Source organism: Lepidochelys olivacea (genome assembly GCF_965140295.1).
Source record: "Lepidochelys olivacea isolate rLepOli2 genome assembly, chromosome: 6".
Taxonomy (NCBI): Eukaryota; Metazoa; Chordata; order Testudines; family Cheloniidae; genus Lepidochelys; species Lepidochelys olivacea.
In genome coordinates, this window is record NC_140416.1 from 97,625,244 (window position 1) to 97,640,640 (window position 15,397).

The 15,397-nt window shown below is 44.8% G+C and overlaps 1 long non-coding RNA gene across 1 annotated transcript in view; it reads left to right on the top strand.

The window, feature by feature from the left end:
• The first annotated feature begins 796 nt into the window (after nt 1-796).
• LOC311521751 overlaps nt 797-15,397 on the top strand; it is a 128,366-nt gene continuing 113,765 nt past the window's right edge. Inside the window, exon 1 of the long non-coding RNA XR_014711964.1 lies at nt 797-846. This is a non-coding gene — a long non-coding RNA (uncharacterized lncRNA). The remainder of the gene's footprint in view (nt 847-15,397) is intronic.

Genomic DNA, 15,397 nt, shown 5'->3' on the forward strand with positions numbered 1-15,397 from the left:
GTTGCCTACCCCTGCCTTAGAGCATTTTATTTTAGTTCTTTGTTCTCTCACAATGACAGAAGGAGAATAGGACTGGGGGAACATAAGGAAACATAGGCATCTCTTATTGAGGAAATTGAGGTTTGGCTGCTTTTATATGGTGGTAGATGAAAAATGTAGAAGTTGGAAATTATTTTATTTGTGTCGGGGGACAGGTTTCACTAGTAATTCAGCCGTTTCTTTTGTACTTTAATCTGCTTTTCTCTTTAATCTCAGCATTTCTCGAATCCTATATAAATTGGACACTTAACATACTAGCGTCTTATCAAAATACTGCTGTTTACTCCTGGCTTGTTGTTTCTTGTTTGCTTTTTATACAGCATATTTTGTGGAGTAGGAGACCCCAAAACATCTAATCATTAAAGGGTGAGTCTTCTATAGTAGAAGATTGGGACTCTGCCTCTCCTGAACTCTGCTGTCTGCAAAGATATTAAGCCTAACTAAATACGGGGAAACAACTAAAAACTAACTATAAATGAGAGCCTTTCCACATAAGAAATCCAAGATAAAATGGGATAAACTTGATGTCATAAATATAAAGGAAAGGATAACAACCTTTATGTATGCAGTAATATAAAATCCCTCTTGGCCAGAGGTACAGAATCCCCTTACCTGTAAGGGGTTAGTCAGTTCAATTAACCTAGTTGGCACCTGACCAGAAGGACCAATGGGGAAAGAAGATACTTTCAAATCTGGGCGGGGGGGAGGCTTTGTTTGTGTGCTCTTTGTGTGTTCTCTCAGGAGACTAAGAGAGACCAAGCAAGTAATCCAGCTCCTAGTAAATGATGCATCTGAATTACAGGAATAGTAAGTAATAGCAAGGAAATGCATTAGAGTATCTTTTATTTTAGCTTGTGAATTTTCCCTATGCTTAGAGGGAGGTTTATCCCTGTTTTTTGCTAACATTATAAAGTTTTGCAAAGAGGGGAATCCTCTGTTTTGAATCTGATTATCCTGTAAAATTACCTTCCATCCTGATTCTACTGAGGTGCTTCTTTTACTTTTTATTTTCTTTATTATAAAGGTTTTTGTTTTTTTTTTAAAGAATCTGATTGGGTTTAGTGTCCTAAAAACCCAGGGATTTGGTCTGTGCTAATCTGTACCAATTGGTGAGGATATTATTCTCAAGCCTCCCCAGGAAAGGGGGTGAAAGGGCTTGGGGGGAATATTTTGGGAAACAGGAACTCCAAGTGGTTCTTTTCCTTGAATCTTTGTCTAACTCTCTTGGTGGAGGCAGCGAATACCGTCCAAGGACAAGAAGGGATTTGTGCATTATGGAAGTTTTAACCTAAGCTGGTAGAAATAAGTTTAGGGGGTCTTTCATGCGGGTCTCCACATCTATACCCCAGAGTTCAGAGTGGGGAGGGAACCCTGACACCTGAGTATAAGAAAAAAGTTATTCAATGTATTTGGCGATACAACAGAAAAATAGACGTAAGAATGCAAAGCCGGGGACTGTTTAGGGGTCCTATGGATATGACTATGCTGTAATTAAACACCTGTGGCTGGCCCTGCTGACTTGGGCTCATGGGGCTCAGGCTAAGGGACTATTTAATTGTGGTGTAGACATTTGGGCTCAGGCTGGGGTCTGAACTCTAGGGCCCTCCCTGCCCGTTGGGTCCCAGAGCCTGAGTTCCAGTCCTAGTCCATACTGCTTACGCTGCAGTTAAACAGCACCTTAGCTTGAGCCCTGCAAGCCTGAGTCAGCTGAAGCAGACCAGCTACGGGTTTTTAAGTGCAGTGTAGACATACCCTTTGAGGCCAGGTGTCCCCGACTCTTTGGTTAAAGGCTGATGTCAAGTTTACTTCTCTTGTAACAACAGTGAGGCTGAAATTTTGAAAACTTTGGTGCCTGAAGGCAAGACTGTCAAGAGTGACTAATGATTTTTAGCTGACCATCTTGAGGCAGGAGTCTTAAAAGAATATGATTTCCAGAAGATAAGTACTGGGCACCCTTCTGAAAATCAGGCCCCTATAAAGTCTCACATCAGTAGTCACTTTTGAAAATCTTGACCCTTGGGCAATATTTATGCATATAAATAAGTAGTTCAGTATTGCAGAGGTGCTAAGCAGTCCTAACCACTGAAATCAATGGGAGAAAGAACCCCAAACTTACTTTTAAAATCTCATATTTTAAGCCAAACTCACTATTTGTTTGGGTGAATGGGGCAAAAGACAGTCATGATTTTTGAATACTTGGGGTTGACAATACCAGGAGTTGAGTCCTGAGCACCTTAATCAGTTATTTAATATAAGTATAGGTTTAAGGGCCTGACTTCATTTGCCTATGTCTCTAGTGTGACTAGGGTCTGAATGAGATCTCCTCTGACATCTAGTGATAAGCTGGGGGGCAAAGACTTCAGGACCAGACCATATTTGCTGGGTTCAGTACTAGAATCTGAGAATGTGGCATTGCAGAGAATGATCGGTAGCAGCAGCAGCGCCAGAGTGAATGACGGCATTGTGATGTCAGTTGCAATGGCAGTAGCTGAGGCATTGCTCAGTGCTCCACCCTCCCGTGGTGGAAAGTCAACCCACACAAATGCACCTCTGAACTCTGGGTCTTTGCCTGACCAAGGGCAGCCAGCTGTGAGTGCAGTGGAGGGAGACGCGAGTGATGTGCTAAAGGGACATTGATTCATAGGATGAATACAGGGTGGGAAACTGAGGCAAAAGACACTGCTCAACGCATTGTGGGATCAGGTTGGCTTATGATCACATGTTTTTGAATGTGGTTGTTGTGTTTTCCCAAACTAATGCTTGGTTCCCATTCCCTTTTAATGAAAGTTCTCTTTTGTTATACGCTGATACAGTGTTTGCAAGTGGCTAAATATTCTCTCTTAGAGGCACCCAATGGTGATGGTAAATTTTCCCAGATTATTGGGTGGGGGCTCGAGCTGGTTCTGTGTTGTAGTGTTAGGAGGAACCCCTAAATATGAAACCTGGCCCTTGTTGCTGTTGACTCCACCTGGCAGAAGGGTTGAGGTAGCTATCTTTGTTGTGGGGGAGTTTAACTGCTTGAAGTTTACTGTGATAATGCAATGCCTTTGAGCTATTGAAAACCACACCTTTGGTTTTGAAGAGGCCCCAGTATAAATATTAGTGTTTTGTTTTAATTCTCTGCTGTATGATCCAGTAATAACTGGAGACAAGGAACTGCAGTGATATAGTGGAGAATCAGGACCAATGTCTGTGGATACTTTCTTTCACTAGTTAACAACTCTTGGAGTTGTGTACATGCTGGAAAAGCCAAATATAACGTGAAGTTTTAAAGTTTCTCTGCTGTGGTGAGAAAATATGCAGAACTTATAAGAAGGAAATAAAAATAGCTTGAGAGGACGTGTGTAACCAGCCGGAGCTCTCCAGAGCAGAGCTCCAGTAAATATCTTTAAACCTGCAACCCTGGCGCAACCCTGGCACACCCCATGTGGCTGAAGCCCCAAATGGGGCATAGGGGAGGCTCTTGGAAATACTATATGAGAATTTAAGCCCTGTGTGTAACAATTAAAATATGCTCACTAAATATTGTTGGCTGCAAAAGCTTGAAGGAGGTAAGAACTAGAAGTTGGTAGGATGAGAAGGGGCTATAGAAGAACACCAGAGGAATTGCTATCTTGTTCAGCCTTTAGACAGGATATGGGGACTCACATTAAACACAAAAGACAAAACTAAACTATTCTCCTCACTCATTGTTGGGGTTGATGTGAAGGCTATGCAGTTACCAAAGTGGTGTGAAGGCAACTGACTCCACAGTGATGGTAGCAGGCATTGAAGTTCAAAATTTTCTTACGCCTACTTCAGCAGAGAGATGACACCTCCAGCCTTCTCAACCTTCATTCAATAGTAGTGGTGGAGTGGGCTAGTCAGCTGAGCTCTAGACTAGTTCCATCCACCACAGTGCAACTATTGTGAGGAAAAGCTAGTTTTGTTTTACTCCTGGCTTTCGTAATGGAAGCTTTTTTATAGAGTTGTCTTTGGGATTGCAGATGTGCAATTCATGGGAGACTGTGCTCCTTAGATGTAGATGGCTACTTTTGGCACATGTATCAGAGGGGTAGCTGTGTTACTCTGGATCTGTAGAAGCGGTAAAGAGTCCTGTGGCACCTTATAGACAGGTGACTTGTGATCAGGTTGTGGTTTCTTAAACAATCTTTAATTTCTGTTCTAGGAAATCATGCTTTTCACCAGTGGTTGCTATGGTGATAGGAGAACGGACTAGGTATCAAGTTATTTTCTTGGCGGCGGCATCTGAAAAGAGGAGGCTAACGTGTGTGGGTGTAACTTGGCTTCACTCTGAGCACACTCACTGTAAACATACATGTATGTGTTGTTAGGAAGTCAATTTAACTGCCTCTTAGAGGAAGTATATTAAAGGTCTGATTTGAAACCCAGAAATCAAGAAAGAAATTTAAAAAGGCCCTGTCAAGCTAGGTGGCAGGATAGCCTTGTGTTTAAGGTGCAGCACTGGGATTTAGGACACCAGGGTTCACAATTCCCTGCTCCAACACACTTTTCTGTGTGATCTTGGGCAAGTCACTTGGTCCCTCTGGGTCTCAGCTCCCCATCTGTAAAAGAGAGGAGTAATATTGTCCCCATCTTGCAGGGGTGCTGTGAAGATTAAAACACTAAAGATTGTGAGGTGATCATATACCATGGTAATGGACCATATAAGTACCTAAGATAGGTAGGCTATGAGTCTGAACTAGTTATATTTAGCTATCTTTTTCCTGACTTTTTTGTTTAAAAAAGAAAAAAATGCAATTAACCCCCCTCCCCCAAACGCCAGTACCCCAGTGCTCATGAGTAACCCTTACAAGGTATACTTTGTATAAAGATCATTACAATAGGGTGTGAACTGGGTATATTTTGTCAGCCTTATCTGCAATACAGGAATGCTTTTCTTTCCCCCTGTGCAGAGGGTTTTGAGTATCAGCATTATTTGAAACCATCTAGATTGCCTCCACAAACTTCCTGACTGTGTCTGTTTGGGGGGGATTCCAATCAAGCTCACTTCACAGTTTGTTCCTTGAAGAAAGAATGGATCTGATTCTTCTTTGACTTACCCCAGTGTAAATCAGGAGTAATTCTGAAGTCAAAGAAATTACATTGATATAAAGTCACCAAATGAAATTAATAGGCCTTAAAACAAACAAAAGGAAGTATTTCTTTACACAATTCAGTCAACCTGTGGAACTCTTTGCAGGAGGATGTTATGAGGGCCAAGACTATAACAGGGTTCCAAAAAGAACTAGAAAAATTCATGGAGGATAGCCATTGATGGATCTGTTAGCCAGGATGGGCAAGGGATGGTGGTCCCTAGCCTCTGTTTGTCAAAAGCTGGGGATGGATCACTTGATGATGACCTCTTCGGTTTGTTCCTTCTGGGCACCTGGCATTGGCCACTGTTGGAAGACTGGATACTGGGCTAGGTGGACCTTTGGCCTGACCCAGAATCGCCATTCTCTTATACAGATATGGTGATTGCTGGTTCTGCTTTGAACCATGTGCATATAACAGATCGGTGTAGAATCTGTATGAAAGTGAGCAGTTTATATCACCACCATTCAGCAAATGAAGTTTCACTCGTGCACAAATGGCAAACATCTCTGACTCCAAAAAGCTCAGAACAAACATGGAAAGGCAGCTATGTCAGCAAATTGAGGAACCCTGTGGTGGGATAAATCTGTCCCTTTCAGAATGTGACTTATGTTCTTATGTCAATATAAGTGAGTGGAGAACAGGCCAATGTAGTAATTTATTATGAGAAATAACACCTAAACTAGACCGGATTTAAGGCATAAAAATGTTCCTCAGTGCAATATAAAAACAATTAAAATAGCAACTTTCATCTGAGGATTAAGAATTCTTTACAAACATTAACCCTCACAATGCACCGCTGAGGTGGGTAGTGCGTGTGTGTGGTCCTACCTGAGGGATGGCTGCACTTCAGTAAGACTCAACTGGAGGAGAAAATGAGATACGCATTGTTAGGGTGGTCAGATAGCAACTGTGGAAAAATGGGACGGGGTGGGGGGTAATAGGCGCCTGTATCTGTTATCCTGCAGTATTGGCCTTGGTTCTGAGTGGCCCCCTCATTTTTGTGGGATTTAGTTGGTTACCACATTATTGAACTTTTTTTTAAAAAAAAAAACACTGTTACTTTAATAATTCACTTTTAGTGTGTGAAACAACATGCAAATGTGTAAATTCATATTTAGGCCATTATTAAAATGCATGTCACATGCCCATACGATCACTTTAGTTATTAGTTGTTTGTTCCAGAGATTTGAGTAACACTAGTCAGTCCCCTTGATTGTTCTGTATATGATGTCTGAGAGTGATTTAGCTTTCATAGGTGCATGAAGGACGAATAGGATCATACGTGTCCTTTGCTTTCACCCATCCAAGAGATGACTAGCCCATCTCAACTTCCTGAAGTGGTATATGGCTGATGTGCCTGGTCCCATGGATAGCCTGTGGATACTGGATAACTCCTTCCACAATGCATATTCTTATCATTTAAAGTGTGTGTGTGTGAGAGAGAGAACCACACCTAATATGGTCTTCCAACGAAGTAATACCCCCACAAGGTTAAATTATGATCCCTAAAAATAAATGTGCATGTTCTGTTCTGGAAATGCTCTTTGCAGGCAAGCACTGAAGACTGCAAAACTGTGTCTCAGCACCTCCTGAGAGCTATGTGACCTGTCACAGGATGAGAGTCCAATTCTGCATTCTTTGTGCACCCAGAATTGCCACTGAGGTCAGAGCAGTGGTCTGGGTACACAAGGAAATCAGGATTGTGCCAAATGAGATGAATACAAGGTCTGGAAAGGAGAGAAATAAATAAGGGGATGCTTGAAACAATATTCACTAAAACTTTCCAATGAATTTAATGAAATGGTTTGGGATGTTTGAGGCATATTGGAAATTGACTTTCCACAAATAATTTTGTCAGTAAAATTCCTGGAAAGGAAACACACAAAAGGGACACTAAATAGCCTGCCTGCACAGGTGGTCACAGAAATTATAGATCAGTTTTAAATTTTCATGTTCAAGCACTCACTTGGAAGCCCATGAGTGTTCATCCAATCTGGGAGTAGAAACAATGGCATGTGACTTAGCTAGTGACTTGAGCTTGGGAACAGGGGCAGCAAACAGGATTTCTCCCAGGTGAGGCATGAGTCACTACATGACCATGGGGCTGAGTTTGTTGTCTGATAGTTTGTTAGGGTTGCCAACTTTCTAATTGCACAAAACTGGACACCCTAGTCCTGCCCCCGCTCACAACATTCCCCCTCCCTTGGTGGCTCGATTTCCCCCACCCTCACTCACTTTCACTGGGCTGTGGCAGGGGGTTGGGGTGTCAGAGGGGGTGAGGGCCCCAGCTGGGGGTGCAGGGTCTGGGGTGGGGCTGGGGATGAGGGGTTGGAGGTGCAGGAGGGGGCTCCAGGCTTTGGGGCCAAGGGGTTTGGAATGTGGGAGGGGGCTGTGGGTTGAGGCATGGGGTTGGGGTGTGTGGGGGATACGGCTTTGGGCTGAGGGTGTGGACTCCGGGGTGGTTGGATGAGGGTTTGGGGTGCAGGAGGGGGCTCCAGGCTGGGGGAGGGGCCTAGGGATTTGGAGTGTGGGATGGGGCTGTGGCTTGAAGTGGGGGTTGGGGTGTGGGAAGGGGTGTGGGCTCTGGGGTGGGGCTGGGGATGAGGGGTTTGGGGTCCAGGAGGGGGCTGCTTCAGGTGGAGGTGTGAGTTGGGGTGTGGGAGGGGGCTCCAGGCTGGGGGGTGGGGCCGAGGGATTTGGAGTGTGGGAGGGGGCTGCGGGTTGAGGTGAGGGTTGGGGTGTAGGAAGGAGTATGGGCTCTGGGCTGGGGGGTGTGGGCTCAAGAGTAGGGTTTGGGGTGCAGGAGGGGGCTCTGGGTTTGGGGGGCTCAGGGATGGGGCAAGGAGTTGGGGTACACGCTTACCTCAGGCAGCTCTCGGTCAGCAGGGTAAGGCAGGCTCCCTGCCTGTCCTGGCACTGCGCTGTGCCCCAGAAGCCCCCAGCAGGTCCAGCTCCTAGGCGGGGTGGAGGGAGGGGCAGGAGGTTCCATGCGGTGCTCTCCCCTGCAGGCACTGCCCCCACAGCTCCTGGCTAATGGAAGTGCGGGGACAGTGCTCGGGGTGGGGACAGTGCGCGGAGCCCTGTGGCCCCCTGCATAGGACTGGGACCTGCTGGCTGCTTCCGGGGCACAGCATGGTGCCAGGACAGGTAGGGGCTAGCCTGCCTTAGCCCTGCAGCACCACTGACGGGACTTTTAATGGCCCAGACGGCGGTGCTGACCAGAGCTGCCAGGGTCCATTTTCAACCGGGCATTCCAGTTGAAAACTGGACACCTGGCAACTGTGTAGTTTGTTGTGGTTGTGTGCCTGCTTGATTCAAGTTTATGATGTGGTCTGTTTGGGGGCTGTGATTGACTACCTTCCCCATTCCCCCCCCTCTTGGGGAAGAGCAGCCAATTCTGGCTGCTGCAAGAGGTTGGCCTCTTCCCCTCCCTGCCCCACAGCAGCCAGAGGAATTCTGGGGGAGGTGAGGGAAGTATAGTTGGGGACGGAGCAGCTGATGCCATTTTTATGAGAGTGGAGTGGAAAGAGTCCGGTGGCTCAGGGCAGTTCTGCTCCCTCCACCTTCCCTTCCTGCAAACAATGGGTCAATGTGCTCTCTGCTCATCCCGTTGGCCTCCTTTGAGCACCAGGCCTGGGAAGGCAGAGAAGATCCTATGGCAGTTCCCCTCCCCGCCCCCCCAACCTGGGAGTGGGATGAAGAACCCTTGGAGTGGCAAGAAAAACAGAGCAGAACCAGGTCATAATGGGAGGGCTAGGCAAGCCTGGGGGGCCAGGCAGATGGCAGAGCTGGGTAGGTAGAAGGGATTGCTGGGCTAAGGAATGGGTAAATATGGAGCGATGGGGCGGGGACCACAGTATGTATGTAGGTATTTATTAGAATTTTGGTGGTTGGGAAGAAGCTGGAATTTTTGTACCATCAGGCAGTCAGCGGAGGCTAAAGTCAGTAAATTTGAGAGAGGTGGCAACAGTATTTGTGCGATAGTCACTGGGAATGGGTGAGAAGAGGTCAAAAATCAAGACAGACCAAAAAAACACCATATAAACTTTGCCTGACTCATGACTTTTGAAATTTTGGGTTGGCGGTACTGGAATTACTCACTCTGCTCTCAGTCAGGCCCAGATTCTACCTCTGGATGCATGTCCTGGGCTCCCATTTAAATTTTTGGGGGGCTGCATTATAAGGGCTGGGTTTTTTTTGTTTGTGTTTTGGCTCCCTTTTTCTCAAGACTATTTCACTTTCTGAAAGTTCTAAATTTACTGACATTTTATCACCTGCCTCAGTTTCTCACTGAATCTGCAAGCAAAGTTGCAGCTAATTCAGACAATAGTTAGGACAGCCTCTGGACTCTTGAGGCTCATGTAGTTAATATGTTGATGTGCCTATTAATAATTCATATATGGTTTGTCAGTTACAATTCCAATTTCCATTTTATATTGAAGTGCACATAGCTTAAATTCCTTCATGAGCTAATTCTGTCTTTTTCTCTACTGAATTTACACATCCACCTTGATATTTAAAATTGTAAATAGTTTACTTTGTGGAAAGATGGGAGTGGAACATTCTAATCAATAGGAAGTTTTAAGTTACAAACACACTAGGCATACAGGGCCTAAATGATATACTCTTCAGGCCAGCAAAACTTCCACTGATGTAAGCACAGGGACCAAACCATAAAGGTTCTGGTAGATCAAAAATTACTTCAAATTTTGCCTGGCAACTAACTGCACTGGCTTCCAGGCCGTTAAGTGCCAGTGTAATATGAGCCAGACAAGAAGTACTGTTAAGTTGATAGAGGGGCAGCTGTATTATGCTGAAGTCAAAGTTTACAAGTGGCCTTCAGGTATAACACTATGTGTGGCAAGAGTAATCCAACCTAGATGAGACAGAAGTATGGATGGAAATGGGATAGCTCACAGCCTTTTTGCCAAGCACAGATGGGGAACAGTGAGGAGGGGACAGCACCTCTGGGCAGCATTTTTATCAGGACATCTAGATCCAGCTGAAAGTTGAGGCATTATTTAACCATCTCCTGTGGTTCACCTCCTCACATGCCCATCCTACTGATATTAACTCCATCTTCTCCTGACTGAGCTTCAGCCACCTGGCTTTATCCAAGGCCCCAATTCTGTCCAGCCCTTAAGAAGGCTAAATGACTACAGGGGCCTGATATGGTGAAAGGGGTCTTGAAGTGAGTGTTTTTTGGCAGCCTAAGCAAATGTGAGATCCATGCAAATGAGGGGGGGGGGTAGGGAAAACAATTTCTTAAAAGTCCTTTCTTCCTCCCCACCCCTGGGCTCCCACTGCACTCTCTACAAGGCTCTTGCCCCTTCTGCTTTTTCCTATTTTAAGAACAATGTGTTTCATTGCTGCTGCTCCCTGGCCAGCACTGTGACTGTGGGTGCAATAGGCAAGGGAGTGCCACGTGTGGCCATACTATTCATATGTCCCTAAGACCAAATCTGCTGGTGGCACTGCTGCTCATCTTAGTGGGGTGCCCCCCCCAGCCTCATTCACTCTGAGCAGGTAAGGATGCCAACAGGAGCTGGAGGTACTCTGCACGTGCAATTATCAAGTGCCCTACATAGCCTCTGCTTCCTCCTAGAGAGAAAAGAATGAAACCAGGTTTTTTTGTGTGCGGGGGGCAGGGGAGAAAGGATTTTGAACAATGGCGGTATTGGAAATCTGAACAATGGCAGTATAGTAGCAAATGAGTAAAGAAATGAAACTGACCCATTTAATTTAGTTTTCTAAACTAATGGAGAAACAAAAAAGGTAAATAGGCAGCCACATAAAAGGCAAAGATTATTTGTTAATTTAAGTGCTGACTGCATTGTGCTCTAAAACATACAAAGACAGTCCCTGCCCTGAGGAACTTACAATAAAAAAAGCACTCAGAGTAAATTAAATGTTAAAATCAATTGATTTTAGGCATTCATAGGATGTCAATCATTATAATATGTAGGCATGGAAAAAATCTACTCACTCTTAATAATCTGACGTTTTGTGTTTCGTGAGAGGCAAATCTTTTGAGTATTCTGTGCTGACTTTCTTTTTAAACTAAAAGGAACCCCACTGACTTTTTAATTCTTTTTGGGCCCTTACTTATTGCAAAACAATCTCTCTTTATCTGCACACCTCAATCACTCTTCCACTTCTAATTCTGTACATGAATAAACAGTGTAGTTTGTCAGTGTGAGCCATCTTGGGCACATTCCTCACCATTCATCCACCATCAAACTGCCATAATGAGTTGATTTAATATTTTGTGGTGATCTGTCATCTTTGATAGTGGTAAAGAGAATTATGTGACCGGTTGTAATTTCTGTTTGCTCACATATAATTAGTCTCCATCCCATTAAACACAACACATAATATTTGCATCTTTTTGGGGAAAAACAAACAGTTTGGAAATCTTCAAGTTGGTATTTTTCTTGAGTGACAAGTAAAAGAGGATATAGAGACCACTCATCTCTCAAGCACATTTTAAGACAGTAAATTATTCCGAAAAAGATAATCACTTCACCTATATCTAGCATAAAATTCAGCATCTGTGGTGGTCAGAATATCTTCCTTCCAGCATGCAAATAATGTACAATAGCATATGCAGTTGGTAAATGATCCTCAAGTTATAAGGCAGCAATGTAGTCACTTTGGAACAGATTTGAACATCCTCAAACTCTGCATTCTGTAGTTTCGTACAACATGTGCAAGATTGTCTTTTCAAAGTACGTTTACCCTACAGAACTTGACTGAGGTTTTCAGATATTGACTATGAACCCTTTTGAATGCCAGAGAGATTCCTAGAACTAGGCCAGTTGTTAGTAGTTTAAAAAAACAATTAGGATATATGTGGGGCTGATTAAAATGAAATGTCTCTTATACAGTTATGGTGATTCATGCTTCTGCTTTGAAGCATGTGCATAAAACAGATCCTCCCTATTACCGTTTAGAATCTGTATGAAAATGAGCAGTTTGTATCACCATGATTCAGCCAATGAAGTTTCACTCATGCACAAATGGCAAACATCTCTGACTCCAAAGAGCTCAGAACAAACACAGAAGGGCAGCTATGTCAGCAAATAGAGATTTATCCCAGCACAGGGTTCCTCAGTCATTTTCAGAATGCGGATTGCCTCTTTATTGAGAGTGTCACCTAAATATCTCTCTCCCGCTCACAGCTTGTGCAGCCCAGGTTTTCTACCATGCACATTACATCACTATGAGCAGGACCCGCTCTAGGCACCAGCAGAGCAAGCACGTGCTTGGGGCGGCATGTTGCTGGGGGGCATTCCCGCCAGCCTTTTTTTTTCGGGGCCATTGCGCTCTCGGAGCTGCGCCACTTAGACGGGGCGAGGGCGCCGCGCCCCCGGCCACAGCGGGAAGGGGAAGCCCCAGCCCTGGGATGCTGAGCTGCCAGGGCCTAGCCGCTACCTGGGGAGGAGAGGGCAAGTCCTGCCGGGGAGCCGGGGCTGTACCGCCTCATCTGTGCACTGACTGCTGCGCTGCCTTGTGCCACCCCTTCTATCGGGGTGGGGGGAGGAGGAGGGGGAAGCCCCTGCAGGCGCTGGGAGAAGGTGACATCACTCCCTCCGCTTCCAGCCCCACCTGAGCTTGGGGCGGCAACTTTTTGCTTGGGGCAGCAAAAAACCTAGAGCCGGCCTTGACTATGAATACTAAAGCAGCTGCTCACATGCAGTAGTAATATGACGAAAGCATTTCCTGGATTTTTAGCAGTCTTCAATGCTTTGTTCTTTTTGAAAAAGTTAATCCCCCTGTCTCCTTTAGCTGTTAATATCTACCTCCCATCCCCTCTATTTCCCCCCTCTCTCTGCTTCCTTGATGCTGTATCTTCTCTTCTTTCTCCACTCACTTCTTTCCAGTGCATGGTGCCCTACCACCTCGTTCTGTTATCTCCACTGTCCCCTGGATAAAACTGCCCTGTTTCCTTCTCCTCTGTGCATCCCTGCTGTTCTTGAGGTGGTTGGTGGCTCAGGTCCTTGAGGGTGACTTCTGTTTCCGTTTCCACTGTTATGCAGCAGTGGTCTGTAGCATAGACAGCTATGCTGGTTGCTCCTTCTGTTTCCAAATGTTTATAGGGTTCTAAGCTCTTCTCTTCAGCTAGAACCTGGACACAAATAGAACGATACAAGTGAAAGAGGCAGCATCATGTGACCAGCCAGCTTTCCAAGATCACCAGCAAGTGCTCTGCAGATCACACTCTGGGAACTGCTGTCTTAGCATAATTAAAGAAATCCAGGTGTGATGGGGAGCGAACTGAGGTCACTCAATTAGGGTGAACTACAAAGAATGGGGCATGCAGTCCCTGAAGCTGGGGATATTGCAATACTTTTAGATTTACCAAGCCAGCACAAAACAGCTTCTATAATACCTTATTTGTTACCAGAAGCCAACAACACAGTCCCCTTAAAGTAACCCAGTCTTAAGCCTCCACCCAGACACCCAAGTCAAATATGATGAGGATTACTGAAAATCTTATTCATCATATAAAAAAGTTCTACCAATCCCAAAGGATTGGGCACATTGCCTCCCAGGTTAATGAATATTCCAGCTCTTACCTGAATACATGCTTATAGCCGATTCTTATTAACTAAACTAAAATTTATTGAGTGTATTGGTTAAGATTTGTATACACAGAGACATGATTACAGTTCTTGAGATTCAGATTCAAAGCTCATGCTCAAATAAATTGGTTAGTCTCTAAGGTGCCACAAGTACTCCTTTTCTTATAGCAGAGATAGTGAGCTTTTGTAGTTGCAAAGAGTCCTTTCAGAATTAGTCCATAGGTTATAGTCCAATGTTTATATTTAGGGTGGTCCAGTCAGGACTGAGATCTAAGGTCTTATGGCTTAGGCTTCCCTTGCATGAAGCCTCGAGCAGATCTGAGATAAAAAAGGATTGGGACCCAAAGGTCTTTTATACAGTTTCAGGCCCTCTTGTGACAGCTTGGAGTCCTTCCGCGAACAATAGACACTCATGGGGACTTTGAAGTGGACCCTTTTCTAAGCATCACCAGTAATTATCTCCACAGATTAACATAAAGCCTGTTTTTTTCCACCATTTGCAGATGATTTGCTATACATTTCAAAGAGAGATGAATACACATATCCTATGTTTACAGTTTATTTAAATGTTAAGATGTTCTTTTGATCTCTGAATTAACAGAATACAGCATAGACAGGGACTTTTTGTTTACATTACTTATATCTTGTGTAATGATTAACAAACACCTACAATTAGTATCACCTTTAATTTCTACCGATATAGGTTTGCATTTCAAAGTTCTAGCCTATCTAACATGTCTCTAAAGGTTGACTCGGGGTCAACTAGCCTGCAAGCTGTTTAACCCTTTCTGGCTATTTTGTTAGTATAAGGTGCCACAAGTACTACTCCTTTTCTTTTCTGGCTATGCGTCACACCAGGTTAACAGTTCTTTCAAGTGCTTGGCTGTGATTTAGAGTTGCAGGGGTAATGCCAACTTCTAGTGCTTCTCTAGGTCAGAGCAGAGGCACATTAGCAGCACTGTCTTCTAGGGGGTTGCACAGCTTACTTGGGGAAATATCTCTCACATGCAGGAGCGCTGGAACGGGGTGGAGGGTGGCAAGGGGGCCATGGCCCCATCACTTTTTACCAGCTGTAAGGGTGAGGGAAGGGAGGGGGTGGAGAAGAGCAAGCTGGGAGTAGGGCGTTGGGGGCAGGAGGGTGTGGGGAGGTATGGGGGGGAAGAGGTGGTGTGGGGGCAGGGCCAAAAGTTCAGGTACCAGTGGGTGCCCCTCCCACACTTCTGCTACTTCTCCACACATGTTGTTTGAGGAAGACCTAAAGAAGAGCTCTGTGTAGCTCTAAAGCCCCCCCCCCTCTTTCTCTCTCCAGCAGAAGCTGGTCCAATAGAAGATACTATTTTGCCCATCCTGCCTCTCTCATTATAAGGGAGAGGTAGCAGTCACGCCATAGTTTTAAAGCTGAAGCTAGTGCAACATCCTCACTGCCCAATTTTTCCAAAACAAACTTATCTTCCAGAGATTTTGCACGCTGCATCTCATTCCAAGGTAGAGAGGGTGGTAAGTTTGGTAAGATGGACAAAAAATTGTTATTGTTCAGGTTTTTGAAACCTTTCCAATCCTTTTTTTCATTCCTCATATCTCCAGATGGCTGGGCTACTTTTGTTTTGCTTTGTTGGCTTTACTGAGTAGAAGTGCTGGTAAGTATTTTTGGATGGGGAAGAGGCAGAAAATAG